This window comes from Ornithorhynchus anatinus, chromosome 21 (genome assembly GCF_004115215.2).
Source record: "Ornithorhynchus anatinus isolate Pmale09 chromosome 21, mOrnAna1.pri.v4, whole genome shotgun sequence".
NCBI lineage: Eukaryota > Metazoa > Chordata > Mammalia > Monotremata > Ornithorhynchidae > Ornithorhynchus > Ornithorhynchus anatinus.
Window position 1 is genome coordinate 20,547,291 of NC_041748.1, and position 17,266 is coordinate 20,564,556.

A 17,266-nucleotide genomic window follows, 5' to 3' on the forward strand; every position below is an offset into this window, starting at 1 on the left:
AATAAATCCTTCATACTTCACCCGGGGACTTTCAACCCAATTCCCAAGAATATCTGCAATGAAGTCTGGGCTTCTGACGAAGGTAACTTGGGGAATGTAATTAATTACATACCCAGCAAGAAAGAGCCAATTAAATTTAGACTGCGAAGGGAAAGAAAGGACCTGCGAAGAAGCAGAAGAAAGTGCGGCGATTTCCCTTGATGTCTCACCCAGCCAGATCGAGGCTGACGGGTTTCGGATTTGGGAAACACAATTATTTTTGAACTGGTAAAATGCAGGGGGAATGAATGAGGGGCACTGGGGAATCAAAACAATAGTGGGGGGTTAGGGTTGTTTTAATGACTTTAAGTGGGAGCCTGGCGGTCGGAGGACCGGGGTTTTAAAACAGGCTGCTGCGAGACCTTGGGCGAGTCATTTCACGTCTCTGGGCCTCAGTTTCCTCATCTGTAAAATGAGTATTCTATACCTGTCCCCTCTCCTACTTAGACTGCGATCCCCATTTGGGACAGGGACTGTGTCTGACCCGATAGTATTGCGTCTACCCCAGCGCTTAGGAGAGTGCCTGGCACATAGTAAGTGCTCAGTAAGTGCCTTTAAAAAAAAAGTCATGCTAGGAGAAAGTCTACACACCTGTCACCCGGGGAACGGGGCTAGGCAGCAACAATAACTGCGGTTTCGATTAAGCGCTCACTACGTGCCAAGCACTGTGCTAAGTGCTGGGGCAGAAACAAGATCAGCAGGTCTGACACAGTCCCTGTTCCCCATAAGGCTGACGGTCTAATTAGGTGGGGGGAAGGATTCATTCAATCATATTTATTTAGTGCTTGTGTGCAGAGCACTGTACTAAGCGCTTGGAAAGTACAATTCGGCGTCAAAAAGGAGGGTTTACTCCCCACTGGACGGCAACTGAGGCCCAGAGCATTTCAGTGACTTGTCCAAGGTGACGGAGCGGGCGGGTGGGTGAGTTGGTACTGAATGACCGGCAGATCTCCCCACTGACATCTCAGCTCCGTCACCTGCTCCCGCGCTCCCCTTCTCACCGTACCTCGCTTTCAACTCTACCCTCTTTTTCTTTCCTGGTATTTGTTTACTGCATACTACGTGTCAGTCACTGTACTAAGCGCTGGGGTAGATACAAGCTAATCGGGTTGGACACAGTCCCTGTCCCGCATGGAGCTCACGGTCTGAATCCCCATTTTTCTTTTTTCAGATGAGGTAACTGAGGCCCAGAAAAGTGAGGTGACTTTCCCGAGGACACATAGCAGATGAGTGGCGGAGCCGGGATTAGAACTCAGATCCCCTAGCTCCCGGGCCCGGGCTTTAAGCACACTCCTTCCTTGGACCCCCACGTGACTTCTCATCGCTTTCTGGCTTGGCCCTCCCTCCCATCTGCTCCTCCCATCTTCAAAGCCATCCCAAAATACCACCTCCATCGGGCAGACTTCCCGATCGCTTCCCAACACCCCACCCTTTTTCCACATCTGTACCCATCCCCGGCACTTTCACAGATACCCCTACCTAATGAAATGTTCATTAATAATATTCAATTAAGAGTCGATTGAAACTATTCAAAAACAATAATGACGCCGGTATTTATCCAGCACTAAGCATGAGCCAGTCAGTGTGCTAAACACTGGGATAGACACAAGCTGATCGGATCGGACACGGTCCCTGTTCCAAACGGAGTGATGGAGAACGGGGATTTTCTTCCATTTTACAGTCGAGGAAACCGAGGCCCAGAGAAGTTAAGTGACTCAGCCAAGGTCACACAACAGGCAGGAGAACCGGGTTCTCCGCCTCCCAGGCCTTTGCTCTTTCCATTAGACCATCCTGCCTCCCACGAACATTTACTCTGATAGTCTACCCCGATAAATTCCCGGGACTATTTGTAAATATTTTCTATCTTCCCCTTCCCACCAACCCCACCGTTGGATTGCCAACGCTGAAATTTTGCTTCTATTTTGCCTTCTGCTTCTATTGTACTCTCCCAAGTGCTCAGTACAGTGCTCTACACTCAGTAAAGGCTCAATCAATACTACCAAATGAGTGGATGGAGATTTTCGTCCTATGGTATCTGTTAATCGTTCACTACGTGCTGATCGCCAGAGTTGATTCAAGCTAAGTATTTTGGACGCAGTCCCCGTCCCACATGAGGCTCACGATCTTCATCTCCCTTTTACAGATGAGGCCCGGAGGGCGAAGTGACTTTTCCAAGGTCACCGAGCAGACAAGCGGCGGATCCGGGATTAGAACCCGTGACCTTCTGACTCTCAGGCCCGGCCTCCACCCACAGTGCCATGCTGCTTCTATTGTCCTCTCCCAAGTGCTCAGTTCAGTGCTCTGCACACGGTAGGGGTTCCATCCAAACTATCCAGTGGGCGAATGAACCGATGGCTAGATTTCAAGTCTCGAAAGCGAGCTAAGGTGGGCGGACGGGCAGCGGGGACGGCGTCAGCATCCGACCGACCCCAGCCCGGGAGAGGAGGAGATGTTCATCGGATCCCCATCCAGCCGACTCCAAACTCCCACCGAGGCCTGCGCATTTTTCCTCCTGACTCAGGATTCTGGGGGAGGGGAGGTGTTTCGGAGTGGCGGAGGGGAGAAGTCGATTAAAGCGACAGTAACCCATTTCGGTTTCCGGGCTGGGTCTTCAAACGGCAAATAAAAAGGTGTGATCGGAAGAAGCCTCGTCTCTCTTTCTCTCGGGCTCTTCCCTTCCTCTCCTGATCGCGTCACTGACCCTCTTCGGGGCCTTGGGCTTCTATCTGTACGATGGGAAAATCTGTAAAACCTGTCAGCTCCTTGTGGGGTAGGGGATGTGTCTGTTTATTGTTCTACCGTCCTCGCTCAGGCGCTCAGTACAGCGCTCTGCATACGGAAAGCGCTCCATACATACGACTGACTGAACGAATGGGACGAACAACCTGTTCTCCCTCCCTCTTAGACTGGGAACCCCCGGGGCCCGGTGGCTAGAGCCCGGGCCCGGGAGTCAGAAGGACGTGGGTTCCAATCCCGGCCCCGCCGCTTGTCTGCCGGGTGACCTCCGGCCCGTCCCTTCACTTCTCTGGGCCTCGGTTTCCTCCCCTGAAAAATGGGGATGAAGTCTGTGAGCCCCACGTGGGACAGGGAATGTGTCCAGCCTGATTAGAGCTTCTATCTACCCCAATGCTTCGCAGAGTGCCTGGCACAGAGTAAGGATTTAACAAATACTACTGAAAAAACGGCTCGACAGCTAAAGTTTGCCCATCGATCGGTCGATCAATAGCATCTGTTGAGGGCCTCTAGTGGAGGCGGCCTCCAACGTCTGATCCGATTCCCAGCGCTTGGCACGGTGCTCGGCCCGCAGTAAGCGCCTAACACGCAGGACCGAATGCAGAGGACTGGACTAATCGCTTAATACATAGCACCACAACTCCTGAGGTCAGAGAACAGTACTGAGCGCTTAATCCTCGCCACCACTACTCCTGAGCGCAGAGCGCTCTGTTAAGCGCTCAACCCCCGGTGCGCCCTCGAGGGCCCCAGGCAGATTCCTCTCCGAAAGCTAGTTTGGAGAAGGGGAGTCTTCTCCGAGAGAATTCCGATGTGGAACTATCTTCCCGTGGAGCGGTTTTCCTAGAGTAATTCCGTTCTGTTCCCTTCCATCTTGTCGAAACTCGAAGTGATGGAGAAAACATCACTGCCATGGCAACGGGAGGAGGAACAAACAATGCATTTATTGTGCAAAATGCCTGTAAAATGCTTCTTTTTTTTTCCCAAGGATTTCAATAGGTGCAGGTAAGGGGAGCCTGAAACAGCAGGCGTTAATGACTCTCCTAATGACTGAAATTCGTGACTGAAATTCCTTCTCCCAACCGGCGGGTTTTTACTCAGATCTCCGTCCTCCCCGGCAGAGGAAGGGGGACCTCGAGCCCCAAGCAGTGTCACCCAGTGGTTAGAACTCACACCTGGCAGTCACAAGGACCTTGGTTCTCCACCACTTGTCCGCTGAGTGACCTTGGGCAAGTCATCCAACCCAGCTTGTATCCACCCCGGTGCTTAGTACAGTGCGTGGCACATAGTAAGCACTTAATAAATACCATAATTACTCTCATTATTATTATTATCGCCTTCTTTGGGTCGCGGTGACCTCATCTGCAAAACGGGGATTAAGACTATGGGCCCTATTCAGGACGGGGACCGGGTCCAAACTGATCAGCATGTATCTACCCCAGCGCTTCGTACAGTGCCTAGCACGGAGTAAATGGTTAAGTGTTATTAAAAAAAAGTCCTTGAGCCAACCCCTCCCAAGTGTTTAGTACAGTGCTTTGCAAACAGTAAGCCTAATAAATACGACTGAATGAACATCCACCCAACAGAGTTGACCAGTCTGAGATTCCACCCAATTCTCCCCAACTGGGAAGACCTCAAAAATTGGCTTGGCAGTCAATCAACCCATGGTATTTACTGAGCGCTCTGCGTGCCGTAGGCTGGCACTAAACCCTCGAGAGAGTCCAATAGAGTTAGAATAATAATAATGCTAATTGTGGTATTTGTTAAGCGCTTACTACGTGCCAAGCACTGTACTAAGCACTGGGGTGGATACAAATAAATCGGGTTGGACTTGTTGGGGGCTCGCAGTCTCAGTCCCCATGTGACAGATGAGGTCAATGAGGCCCAGAGACACGAAGCGATCGGGCCTAGGTCACGCAGCAGACACGTGGCGGAGCCGGGATTAGAACCCATGCCCTTCTGACTCCCGGGGCCGGGTTCTAACTGCTACACCAGGCTGCTTCTCCGAAGACCTGAAGGCTGCCCTCGGGAAGCTCGCAACCCAATGGACGTTGGCATTTTCCTTCGGCCCCGAGCCTGCCCCTCTCCTTCTGTTCGCTCGCTCCCCCGGACGGGGGTGGTGGCGGAGGCTGCCAGCCTATTCAGACAGTTTGGCACGAGCCTCGTGGGCTCCCTAATTAGAGTTCTCCTCATGAAAGGACGGGAGTTCCACGGTGACTGAAAAACAGCCTTTAATGCCTCCGCTGTTTGGGGAGCGGGAAGGAGGAGGAGGAGCCGACGGAGATGAGCAGAGAGAGGCTGGTGTCTTTTCTCCGGCCTTGGAGGGGTGGGAATTCTCTTTACTGATTTAGGAGAGCCTTTGGAAAGAATGTTCGCTGATCAACCTAAGAGACACACTTCAACAGCCTAAGAAAAATAGAAAAACAGGAGAAGTAGCGTGGATGAAGCACGGGCCCTGGGAAGTCATGGGTTCTAATCCCAGCTTCTCCACTTGTCTGCTGTGTGACTCTGGGCAGGTTCCTTCACTTCTCTGGGCCTCAGTGACCTCATCTGTAAAATGGGGATGGAGACCGGGATCCCCGTGTGGGACAGGGACTGGGTACAACCTGATGATCTTGTATCTGACGAGAACAGAGCCTGGCACATAGGAAGCTGTGGGCAAGTCACTTAACTTCTCTGTGCCTCGTTTACCTCATCTGGAAAATGGGGATTAAGACTGTGAGCCTCAGGTGGGACAATCTGATTTCCGTGTATCTACCCCGGCGCTTAGAACAGTGCTCTGCACATAGTAAGCGCTTAACAAATACCAACATTATTATTATTATAGGAAGCGCTGACCAAATGCCATTTAAAAGAAAAATAACCTCTTACTTTTCCAACAGGTATCCAGGGTTCACAAGGCCCCAGGGCAAAAATCCCTGAACCCCAGAAATCCCCGCCCCCTAAAAATGTCTTTCAAGATTAAACCAGGTAAATGCCCGGTCAAGACATCGCCCCAGGAATATAAGGACCGGTTCTAAGCTCCACTTCACCACAAAGGAGGGCTCAGACAATGAGATCAATGAGAAACGGCGCAAACCCGGTATCGGCGATTAAGGACTTCAGAGGAAAACCTCAGGAGAGCGGAATGAAACCGTACTGTTAAGTAACAGCCCATACCGAGCATTCCAGACGTTTCCGAATCCGGAAGGAAACGGATTTGGTCATCGTGGACGTGACCGAAAATCCACCCTCTCTCGGGCAGGTCCGGGTACACGGTTTAAAGCGCGTGATTTTCATTCGACTTCTCCGCCCCCGGAAGATTTTTAAGAGGGCTCTTTTGTACGGAAACCCATCGTCCGTTGGAGGTGTTACCAGCAGAAGAGACTCGGCGTTTGATTCCTGGGACTTACATTGTGGGGGTTTGGTGATTAAACAGGTAATTGCCTGCTCTGGGCATTACGTCCTTCAAAAATCAGCAGATGCCGGAGGCGACGGGGGGAAGGAATAATCTGTAAAAATTGAGTTTATGCGCAGAGAGACAGACGCACAAAATGCCACTTTTAAACTGAGGTGCTGGAAAGGCCGGGGTAGAAGGGAACCGGTCTCCAACGCTAATCGAATGAAAATCATCGGCATAGGTGCCTGTTTCTCAAGCCTGAATAAATCTGAGAAGCAGCATGGTGAGGTGGCTAGAGCCCGGGCCCGGGAGTTCGAAGGTCATGGATTCTAATCCCGCCTCTGCAGCTCGTCTGCTGTGTGACCTTGGTCTACTCACTTCACTGGGCCTCAGGGACCTCATCTGTCAAGTGGGGATTGAGACTGTGAGCCCCACGTGGGACAGGGACTGTGTCCAACTTCATTGGCTTGGATTCACCCCAGCACTTAGTACAGTGCCTGGCACATTTTAAATACTTAACATATATCATCTTTATTATTACTCTATTCCTGGCTCGGCCACTTGTCTGCTGTGTGACCTTGGGCAAGTCACTTCACGTCTCTGTGCCTCAGTGACCTCATCTGCAAAATGGTTTTTGAGACTGTGAGTCCCATGTGGGACAGGGACTGTGTCCAACCCAATTTGCTTGTCTCCACCCCAGTGCTTAGTACAGCCCCTGGCATGTCATAAGCGCTTAACAAAAACCATTATTATATTAGAGAAGCAGTGTGGCTTAGTGGAAAGAGCATGGGCTTGAGAGGCACAGGTTGTGGGTTCTAATCCCAGCTCTGCCACGTGTCAGCTGTGCGGCTTCGGGCAAGTAACTTAACCTCTCTGTGTCTCAGTTCCCTCATCTGTAAAATGGGCATTAAGACTGTGAGCCCCATGGGGAACAACCTAATTACGTTGTATCTACCCCAATGCTTAGAACAGTGCTCGGCACGTAGTAAGAGTTAATCAGGTTGGATGAGGTCCCACATGGGGCTCCCAGTTTTCATCTCCATTTTACAGAGGAGGGAACTGAGGCCCAGAGAGGCAAAGTGACTTCTTCTTCTTTATGATATTTGCTTAACAAGAGGCATAATTATTAAACCCCAGCACTTAGTACAGAGTCTGGCACCAGGTAAGCGCTTAACGAATATCTTAAATAAAAAGGAGAGTTGGCAGACATGTTCCCTGCACACAACGAGCTTACAGTCTAGAGGGCTTTACCCTAGCTGGGCCACATTTTCACAAACAGGGTGGCAAAGCATGCCGTGAAAGCCAAATGATAACCTTCAAAAAATAGCGGCCTCCAGAACTTCGTTCACCTCTCACGGGAGAGAGGGAGAGATGCTAATAGAAGCCGTCAGAGAACTGTAACTAGGTTACAGGGCTCTGCTCTGGTGAACACCAGATCCGGATGACTCCACTAACGACCTTTGATTAACAGAAAAATCAATAAGCCCATCCAGAAATTTCATTGTGTTCTGGGGTTGATTCTGATTTTCGATCGTAATCACGCCTTAATGCAGGTCCTGATTACCATGATGAAATCCCATGGAAGTCGGCCGGCTGGCGGAGAAACCGGGCTAAGCTCGAGGTGTCTTACCGTCGGCTTTTCCCGCTTCGGGGAATTCCCAGCTCTCGGCCGGCGGGAATTCGATCCGGACTACCTGTTGGGTGCCGGCCGTGTGCCGAACACTCTGCTAAGTACTTGGGGAAGCATATGATCCTTGCCTTTCCTTCATTCAGTCATTCCATGGTATTTTTCGAGCGCTTACTGTCTGCAGAGCACTGTACAGAGCACTTGGGAGAGGACGATACAACAGTAAACGGGCACATTCTTCAAACAGGGTTGAAGTGGAAACTGAGTCTCTCCACAGAGGAGATAATGATAATAATCATAATAATGATAATAATGGCATTTGTTGAGTGTTTACTGTGTGTTAAGAGCTCCTCTAGGCTACAAGCTTGTGGCCAGGGATCGTGTCTACCGACTCTTACATTGTCCTCTCCCAAGCGCTTACTACACTGCTCTGCACATGGCAGGCGCTCAAAGAATATCACTGATTGATTGGGGTAGATTCGATATACTCAGAGCAGACGAAGACCCTGTCTCACAAGGGGCTCCCAGTTTAAGGGGGAAGGGGAACAGGGAGAAGCAGCATGGCCCAGTGAAAACAGCTCACACCAGGGAATCGGAAGGATCCGGGTTCTAATCCCGGTTCCGCCACGCGTCTCCTGTGTGACCTTGAGCAAGTCACTGCACTTCTCTGTGCCTCAGTTACCTCATCTGGAAAATGGGGCTTGTGAGCCCTTTGTGGGACAGGGACTGGGACCAATCTGATTTGCTTGTACCCACTCCAGCGCTTAGAACAGCGTCTGGCACATAGTAAGCACTTAACAAATACCGCTATTATTATCAAATACCACATTTATTATTAATATTATTACTACTACTACTAATAAAAGGCTGACTGCCCTTCTGCTCCTCCCCAGGGAGAAGAATTGAGCTCAGTGCTTTTCGGAAGGAACAGCGTAGTGGGATTTCTGGATAAAGACTTCTACCCCTCCATGGTGAGAGGGGTGACCCCCATTGTGCTTGGCTATGTTGGATACGATCATCAAAATAACGACGGTATTCGTTAATGATGGCATTTGCTAAGTGCTTCCTTTGTGCCAGGCACTGTAGTAAGCACCAAAGTGGATACAAGCAAATCGAGTGGGACACAGTCCCCGTGCCACGGAGGGCTGGCAGTCTCAATCCCCATTTCCCAGGTGAGGTAACCGAGGCTCACAGAAGTGAAGTGACTTGCCCGAGGTCACACGGCAGATGGGTGATACTGAGATACTTCAGACTCCCAGGCCCGGGTTCTATTCCCTATGCCACGCCGCTTCTCTCAGTGAGCTCCTGATACGAGCTCCTTGTGAGGCTTCTGAAATGGGCAATCACGCGAAGCGGCCCTAGGCTTCTAGATTTATAAGATCCCTTTTAAGCTCTCGACTAAGCTACTCCAGCCCAGATGCTGGGTTACTTGTACGGGGAATTTTATCTAAGAGATTGAAAGCTCGCGCGATGAGGGAGCGTTGAGGACCGGGCCTGGGAGTCAGAAGGACCTGGGTTCTAATCCCGGTTCCGCCGCTTCTCTGCTCTTTGCAATCTCGGGCAAGCTGCTTCACTTTTCTGAGCCTCAGTTCCCTCGTCTGAAAAGTGGGGACAAAGACTGAGGGGCATGGACTGAGTCCAACCTGCTTAGCTTGGATCTTCCCCAGCGCTTAGTACAGTGCCCGCTATGTAGTAAACGCTGAACAAATACCGTTAAAATATTCCAAAAACCAAACATAACTCCCCCAGAACATTTTAGTTACCCACGAACCTGCCCATCAACTTCTCTTCCCCGTTTCTTCCCGATCCGCCTCGCCAGACCCAACCTCTCTTCCACCTTCTGTTTTTTCCTCTTGCAGCCCGTTCATCTGGAAATATCTGAGATGGTTTCCCTCAGGAAGGTTTCCCTGATTAATTCATAGTTCCCCAGTTGTATCTTTTTTTTAATGGTTTTATTAAGCACATAGTATGAGCCGTACACCACGCTAAGCGCTGGGGTAGATACAGACTAATAGAAATGAATGCAGTCCTTGTCCCACATGGGGCTCGCAGTCCTAATCCCCATATTTCCAGAGGCCCAGAGAAGTGAAGTCACTTGCCCGAGGTCACCCAGAAGACAGGAGGCGGAGCAGGGATTAGAACCCAGGTCCCTCTGAGTCCGAGACTCGAGCTCCATCCACAAAGCCACACTGCTTCACGGGTTCTCTCGTTGTGCAGCGTACGATACTCTGAGCACTGCAGACAGCTCCTCGAGGGGAGGGATCGTGTCAACTGACTCTACTGGACCCTCTCAAGCGCTCAGTGCTCTGCACACAGTCCGCACTCAGTAGATGCCATTTATTGAGAAGATCGGAGAGTGGAACGTGAGAGAAATTCTCCCTCCTTTGTCTTCTCTTGGAAATCCTGCCAACTGCAGTCCTTGGTGAGTTACAATCTTGCTTTAAAGTGAAGTATTTGCGTACACAAGGTCATGGCCCAGGTAATCACACAAAATAGGAAGAAGCCTGACGAAGCAGCGTGATCTAGTGGAAAAAGCCTAGGCCTGGAAGTCAGAGGACCTGGGTTCTAATCCCGGCTCCGCCCCTTGTCTGCTGTGGGATCTTGGGCAAGTCGCTTTCCTTCTCTGGGCCTCAGCTACCTCATCTATAAAATGGGGATTGAGACTTTGAGACCTATGTGGGACAGGGACTGTATCCAACCTGATTATCTTTTATCTGCCCCAGTGCTTAGTACAGTGCCTGGAATATAGTTAGAGTTTAACAAATACCATAAAAAAAAATGCTGGATTCATGAGAAAAAGCTAGAATCCCTAGCTTGTATGATGCCCACGAAACAAATCAGTGTTAGGCAGAAGGTAAATCAACTGGCTTGACAGGTTAAAAAGGCTTTTCACTAGTTTATAAATCAATCAGTGGTATTTATTGACCATTTACTCTGTGGTGAGCGCTGTACTAAGCGCTTGGGGGAATACAATATAAAAGAGTCGGAAGATACATTCCCTGTCCACAGCAAACACAGTCTAGAGGGGGAGACTGACGTGAATATAAAAACATAAATTCCAGAAACGTATAGAAGTGCCGTGGGGCTGAGGGTGGGGTTCAATCCAAGCAATTTCTACAGGCAATCCTCTATTATCCGCCGGACAATGACGCTCCCCGCCTTTCAAAGCCTTATCGAAGGCCCAACTCCTCCAAGAGGCCTTCCCTGACTAAGCCCCTCTTTTCCTCACCTCCCACTCCCTTCTGCGTCGCCCTGACTGGCTCCCTTTGCTCTTCCCCCTCACCCCCAGCCCCATGGTACATTTCTGTCATTTTATTTATTTGTATTGATGTCTGCCCCTCCCGCTCTAGACGGTGAGCTTGTTGTGGGCAGGGAATGTCACCGTTTATTATTGTATCATGCCTTCCCAAGTGCTTGGTTCAGTGCTCTGCACACAGTGAGCACTCAGTACAATTGAAGGAATGAATATTCAGATATTTCACCTTGCAAACTTCTTGTTTTTGCTCCTAACACGACTCTAAAGCCTTTCTGGCCGCCTCTCCCATTAGCTTACAAACTTGAGGGCAAGGATCCTGTCTACTAATTCCACTGTACTCTCCCAAATGCTTAGTACAGTGCTCTGCACCCAACAGACTGTAAGGTCTGTGAGGACGGGGATGGTGTCTACTAACTCTGTTGGACTCCTCCAAGAGCTCAGTACAGGGCCCTGCACAGAATTTGAGCCCTTGAGATGAAGTTTTCAAATCCAAGCGCAAGGCCGGTGTCATGGCAGTGAGATTTCTTCAAAATAAATCCATTCCCCAGCCAAACGGAGCTTCTTTAAAATAATTACGGTATTTGTCCAAGTGCCTACTATGTGCTATGGGCTGCGATGGCTCCCGAAGACGATCACCTGAGACACCGCCTTTGACCCCACAGTCAGATAGGGAGAGGAGGAATCATCTCCCCATTTAGCAGATGAGAAAACTGAGGCCCAGAGAAGTGAAGGGACTTGCAGGGGCTAGAGGCAGAGCTGGAATTAGAACCCAGCACTCCTCACTCCCAAGTTCTTTCCACTAGGCCTTCAATCTGGATTACTCTCTCTTTATCCTGGGCCATCCGGAAGCACCGGACTAGAGTTCCAGGCAGGCTAATCTAGACCCGACTGGAAAATCCAATGTCTAGAACAGGAGCCAATTTCTTTTTCTCTGCGTGAGACAGCTAACCCATCCCATCCCCTAACACACGGAACACCAGGCCAACGCCAGGCGCCAGACGCCGGAGCTGTTCGCGGAGGGCCTCTTTCCACGTGGGAAAATTTCTCCCTGAAAGTGATTTAGCTCCCAGGAAGACTCTCAGCTCACTGCACGACCGGGGATCCATGAAGCGGCGTGGCTTAGCGGATAGAATCCGGGCCTGGGGGGTAGGGGGACGGGGTGGAGGTTGGGAAAAGAAGGCTCCGGGTTCTAATCCCGGATCTGCCCCTCACCTGCCGTGTGACCTTCGGCAAAATCACTTTACTCCCGTGCCTCAGTCACTGTCTGCAAAAAGTGGGGATTAAGAGCCCTACGTGGGACAGGGACCGTGTCCAACCAGATTACCTTCTATCTACCCCAGTGCTTAGTACAGTGCCTGGCACATCCTGTTTCACAAATACCACAATTATTATTCTTATTACCCCCACCTCGGGCAAGCCGCTTCACTTTTCTGGGCCTCGGTTTCCTCAACTGAAAAACGGGGATTAAATCCTACTCCCTCCTCCTTAGCCCTACGTGGGACAAGGACTGTGTCCAACCTGATAAACTTGTATCCACCCCAGCGTTTAGAATAGGGCTTGACACATAGTAAGCACTTAACCAACTCTCCCGGCTTCCCCACTTGTCAGCTGGGTGACTTTGGGCAAATCGCTTCACTTCTCTGTGCCTCAGTGACCTCATCTGGAAAATGGGGATGAAGACTGTGAGCCCCACGTGGGACAACCTGATAACCCTGTATCTATCCCCGGGCTTAGAAAAGTGCTTGGCACATAGTAAGCGCTGAACAAATACCATCATGATTATATAAAAAAAAGAAAAGTGCCCTGAGACTACTGATTTACCAAATCAGGGAGGATGCAGGGAGTGGCCGTCCCTCTTCAAAAGTCCAACTCTAAGCTCTCAGAGGTTAAGGGAACAAGGGATCTGCTACTGTGACACTCTCCCAAGCACTCAGTACAGTCCTTAGGTGTTCAATAGCTAGCACTGATGAAGCAGATGCTGGAAAAAAATGGGAGCTTCCCTCAAGAAACTCGGTAATAATAACAATAACAACAATGGTATTTGCTAAGCACTTACTATGTGCCAAGCACTCTTCTAAGCACCAGGGTAGATACAAGGTAATCGGGTTGGACCCAGTCCCCGTCCCCCTTGGGGCTCACAGTCTAGTGCCCAGCACTTAGTACAGTGGCCGGCACATAGTAAGCACTTAACAAATACCGTTATTACGATTATGATTATTATCAATCCCCATTTTACAGATGAGGCAACTGAGGCCCGGAGAGGTGAAGTGATTTGCCCTGGCAGACCCGGGATTAGAACCCACGTCCTCTGCCCCCCAAGGCCTGGGCTCTAGTCACTTGAACCTGCTGCTTTCCATCATTATTACCTTCAAACACCTCTAAAACCTGTCCTCTCCTCCCCATCCAAAAAGCTACCCCACTGATGTGGGCGATTAATTCTTTCAATTGCATTTATCGCACGCTTACTATATGCAGGGCACTGTACTAATCGCTTGGGGGAGTACCATAAAACTTATCCCAGTCCCCCCCCCTTTTTAAAAAATTTCTTAAAGCGCTTACTATGGGCCAGGCATTGTACTAAGCACTGAGGTAGATAGAAAATAATCAGGTTGGACACAATCCCCGTCCCTCATGGGGCGCTCAGTCTTAAATGTGAGAAGCAGCGTGGCCTAGTGGATAGAAGCCGGTCCTGGAAGTCAGAAGGACCTGGGCTCTAGTCTCGGCTCTGCCACTTGCCTGCTGTGGGACCTTGGGCAAATCACTTCACCTCTCTGGGCCTCAGTGACCTCATCCCTAGAACGGGGATTGAGACTGGGAGCCTCATGTGGGACCGGGACTGTGTCCAATCTGAATTGCTTGTATCTAGCCCAGTGTTTAGAACAGTGCCTGACACATAGCAAGTGCTTAACACTGAACGTAAAGTTCTCAATCCCCTCGCGCCCTCCTGCCTCACCTCGCTGCTCTCCTAAGCCCACAAACTTCACTCCTCTAACGCCAGCCTTGTCACTGGGCCTCCATCTCATCCATCTCGCCGTGCCAACCTCTCACCCACGTCCCGCCTCTGGCCTCGAACGCCCTCCCCCCTCACATCTGACAGACAATGACTCTCCCCACTTCAAAGTCTTACTGAAGGCCCATCTCCTCCAAGAGGCCTCCCCTGACTAAGCCCTCCTTTCCTCTTCTCCCACTCCTTTTTGGGTTGCCCTGACTCGCTCCTTTTATTCACCCCCACAGTGCTTATGTACATACCTCTAATTTATTTATTTCTTCATTTACACTAATGCCTGTCTCCCTCTCTAGACTGTAACCTCCTTGTCGGGCAGGGAAGGGGTCTCTTTACCGTTGCATTGTTCTCTCCCAAATGCGGAGTTTTGCACACAGAAAGTGTTTAATGAATACAACTGAATGAACAAATACCATAAAAAACAACACCCATTTTACAGATGAGATGTGAGGGACAGAGAACTCTACTAACGCCAAATACCCAGCTCAGAGGGAACACCCCTCCCCACCTAGCCTACTGCTTTGGGGACCAGAGATGAGACCCCCTTCCCACCCCCGGACCCCTTCCCCCCAAAAAACCCATCGGCTTCACACCTCTAAAGAATCAACCGGGACCCACCGGTTCAAACTTTTGGCGATCCAATTATCGAGAAGCGCTTTCGCCCTCCCACTCACGGATCCTGGCGTCTCGGGTCCGAATCGAGGAGGTCGCTTCGCTTCTCAGTGCCTCAGTCCCCTCATCTGTAAAACGGGGATCGAGACTTGCGAGCTCCGTGCGGGACGGGCACCGGGTCCCAGCCGATCAGCTCGTATCTACCCCAGCACTTAGAACAGTGCCTGGCACCTAGTGGGCGCTTAACAAATACCATAATATTATTATTATTCTGCGATCAGGGTTGGCTCTGGAACCAAGTCGGAGGCCCCTTTATCTGCTCCGGGGGTTTAGCCGGTGCTCTGCTCAGAGGATAATCTTGTGTTTAGGTCTTTATGTTGGGCAAAATAGTCTGAATCCCGGCTCCCCGGCACAAAAGAGATTAGCATCGTTCCCCGTCATATTCCTGGTGGAATAACCACGGCCACAGGCCCAGAGCGCTGCTCTTTTGTCTGCCTGCTCAGCGGTTCCTCCTTTCTTTGCCCATCTGGCCGACTCAGCGGTGGAAACGCACCCGGAAGATCTCGGCTTTTTCTTTCTTCTTCTACCTAATTCCCAGAGCTCAAACTGCTTCTGCTTCTAATCCCCGCTGGGCCATTTGTCCGCTGTGTGACCTTGGGCAAGTCCCTTCACTTCTCTGGGCCTCAGTCACCTCATCCGTAAAATGGGGATTAAGCGCGTGAGCCCCCGTGTCCAATCTGATTAACGTGAATCTGCCCCGGGGCTTGGCACATAGTAAGCGCTTAACAAGTACCGTAATTCTTGGGGCTAGTGGGGACGGATGGGAATCTCACCGTGGCAGGGATCGTGTCTGTTACATTGTTCTATTTTCCTCTCCCAAGGGCTTAGTAATAATAGTGATTATTATTACTATGTTATTTGTTAGGCGCTTACTATGTGCCAGGCACTGTACTAAGGGAGAAAGTCTCTTCACCTCTCTGTGGCTCAGTTACCTCATCTGTTAAATGAGGATTAAGATTGTGAGCCCTAGGCGGGATAAAGACTGTGTCCAACCCGATGTGCCTGTATCCACCTCAGTGCTGGGCACGTAGTAAGTGCTTAGCAAATCCCATTATTATTATTATACTAAGCGCTGGGGTGGATACAAGCACATCAGGTTGGACACAGTCCCCGTCCCATGTGGGGCTCACTCTCTCAATCCCCATTTTCCAGATGAGGGAACGGAGGCCCAGAAAAGTGAAGTGACACACCCAAGGTCACCCAGCAGACAAGTGGCGGAGCCGAGATTAGAACACAGGTCTTTCCGACTCCCAGGCCCGGGGTCCAGCCACGACGCCACGCTGCTTAGTACAGCGCTCTGCGCACAGTAAGCGCTCAAAAAGAGAAGCAGCATGGCCTAGCCAGGGCCTGGGAATCAGAAGGATCCCGGGGTTCTAGTCCCGGCTCCACCGCTTGTCTGCTGGGTGACCTTGGGTGAGTCACTTCACTTCTCGGCCCTCATCTGGAAAATGGGGATGAAGACTGTGAGCCCCACATGGGACGGGGACTGTGTCCAACCTGATGCCCTCGTGTCTCCCTGAGCGCTTAGAACGGTGCCTGGCACAGAGGAAGTGCTTAACAAATACCATTAAAAAATAAATACATCAATCCAATGGACCGACTGAGGGATGGGACAAGAGGGTGGATCAGGGAGGGACTTAAGGGGGCAGAATTTCCGACGGTCATCTGCGAAGAGACGAGGATAAGCGTACTAGCTTAGGAAAGCTGCTGACCAGTTGCTTCCAAGTGGACTCTGGAGGAATAGATCCCCTCCAAGTTCCACCACACCCGGTTCGTCCCACAGACGCCCTTACCACGTGTACGGACGCACGGCCACCGTGAGGACATGTGGAAACGCGGCCACCCTGAGCATGTCTGACAGCAGGGCTGCCCCGAGGACATACGCCAACACGGTCACCGAGCGCGGGTACGGATACGGCCATCCCGAGGAGACGGACAGACCGGACCGCCGAGAGCACGTATACGAACTTGGCCACCTTGCGCACGTGCACCGATATGGCTGCCCCGAGGACACGCACAAACACGGCCGTCCTGGGCAAGTATACAGAAACTATCACCCTGAGCACGTATGTAAACACGGACGCTCTGAGCCGTTGATGGACTCGTACAGACATGGCCGCCTGAGAACACGTACAGACACAGTTGCCGTGAGCACGTACGCAAGCCCGGCGGCCCCGAGCGTATGTACGGACTCGGCCGCCCCGAGGACACGTACGGACCCGGCCGCCCCGAGCCCATGTAGAGACACGGCTACTCCCCGAGGACACGTACAAACACGACCGCCCTGAAGACGTATTCAAACATGGCCGCTCCGAGCGCGTGTACCAATTCGGCTGCTCCGAGGACAAGCACAAACACGGCTGCCCCGAGCGTGTATACAAACGTGGGTGGTCCGAGCACTCGGAGAGATGTGGTCACCCTGAGGACAAGTACGGACCCGGGACGCCACGAGCACGTGTATAAGTACGGGAGTCCCGAGGACGCATACAAACACGGCCGCCCCGAGAGTGTTTACAGACACGACCGCCCTGAGGACGTTAACAACCCAGCCACCCTGAA